This window comes from Carlito syrichta, unplaced genomic scaffold (genome assembly GCF_000164805.1).
Source record: "Carlito syrichta isolate Samal-C Ts95f unplaced genomic scaffold, Tarsius_syrichta-2.0.1 Scaffold304743, whole genome shotgun sequence".
Lineage (NCBI taxonomy): Eukaryota > Metazoa > Chordata > Mammalia > Primates > Tarsiidae > Carlito > Carlito syrichta.
The window spans coordinates 2,999-4,616 of NW_007248839.1; the positions used below are offsets into that span (position 1 = coordinate 2,999).

General features: G+C 50.4%; 1 protein-coding gene across 1 annotated transcript in view; it reads right to left on the reverse strand.

The window, feature by feature from the left end:
• NME1 (NME/NM23 nucleoside diphosphate kinase 1) overlaps positions 1-1,618 on the reverse strand; it is an 11,779-nt gene that overhangs the window by 1,865 nt on the left and 8,296 nt on the right. The gene's annotated exons all lie outside the window — the stretch shown is intronic.

A 1,618-nucleotide genomic window follows, 5' to 3' on the forward strand; every position in this document is an offset into this window, starting at 1 on the left:
CACTCCAGTCTGGGCAACAGAGTGAGACTCCAACTCAAAAAAAAACAAAAAACAAAAAAAGATAACATTCACTCACAGAACAAATATCTATGGCACATCTACTTTTTCTAGCACGGGGGGGATCGCAGTCTCCCTGCCCTCAAGTCTGCCTTCCCTACACATAGTTTATTCACCACATGGCAGGCAGAGCGGCCTTTTAAAAATGCCAAGTGCGCCAGGCGCAGTGGCTTACACCTATAATCCCAGCATTTGGGGAGGTGGAAGAGAGAGGATTGCCTGAGATCAGGTATTTGAGACCAGCCTGGACAATTTGGTGAGACTTCATCTCTACAATAAATCAAAATATAGCTGGATGTGGTAGTGCATGCCTGTGGTTCCAGCTACTTGGAAGGCTGAGGCAGAAGGATTGCCTGAGCCCAGAAGGTCAAGGCTGGAGTGGCTGTAGTGTGCCATGGCACGCTGGCCCAGGCGACAGAGAGAGGCTCTGACTCAAAAATAAATAAATAATAAAGAAAATGCCAAGCATAATACCTTCCCCAGGCCGTGCTCGGTGGCTCAGCCTGTAATCCCAGCACTTTGGGAGGCCAAGGTGAGTGGATTGCCTGAGCCCGCAGGTTCGAGACCCGCGCCTGGGCAACTTGGCGAGACCTCATCTCTACAATCAATCAAAAATTAGCCGGGCGTAGTAGCGCGCACCTGTAGTTCCAGCTACCTGGAAGGCTGAGGCGGAAGGATTGCCGGAGCCCGGCAGGTAGAGGCTGTGGTGGCCGGGAGCGGCCACTGCACTCCAGTCTGAGCGACAGAATGAGACTCCAACTCAAAAAAATAAATAACTAAAAAGTAAAAAATAATACCTTCCCCACCTCCCAGCACTCAGGAGCTGCACGGCCAGCACAGCCCACCTGAGGTGGCCGCCACCTGTGCCTCTGAACTCCTCATCTCTGCTTTTCTGTCACTCACCCAGGCTTTAGGCATTTTACCTTTCTCTACTTCAAAAGCCAAGCTTATCCCCACCCCGGGTCCTTTGCACATGCTGGTTTCTTGGCTGGGACTGCTTTTCGACTGTGATTTGGCACACGGCTGGCTCCTTCTTGCGACTCAGATCTCAGCTTGAAAATCAATATGCCTTGACCATCCAATCTAAAGGGGTCACCTGCCATAACATCCTATTTCACTTCTGTGCCTATCACTAAACATTAGCTGATAATTTTTTTTTAGTTTCTTTATTGTCTGCTCACCCCTAACCCCTTCAAGAAAAAAAGCTATGAAAACAGAGACTCAGTCAGGCTTGGTGGCTCAGTCTGTAATCCCAGCACTTTGGGAGGCCAATGTGAGAGGACTGCCTGAGCCCTCAGGTTCGAGACTAGCCCAAACTTGGCAAGCCTCCTATAATAAATAAAAAATTAGCCGGCTGGGCTCAATGGCTCAGCCTGTAATCCCATGCTTTGGAAGGCCGAGATGAGTGGATTGCCTGAGCCCGTGGGTTCGAGACCCACCTGGGCAACTTGGTGAGACCTCATCTCTACAAAAAAACAAAAATCAGCCCGGCGTGGAAGCACACCTGTAGTTCCAGCTACTTGGAAGGCTGAGGCGGAAGGATCGCCGGAGACCAGCAGGT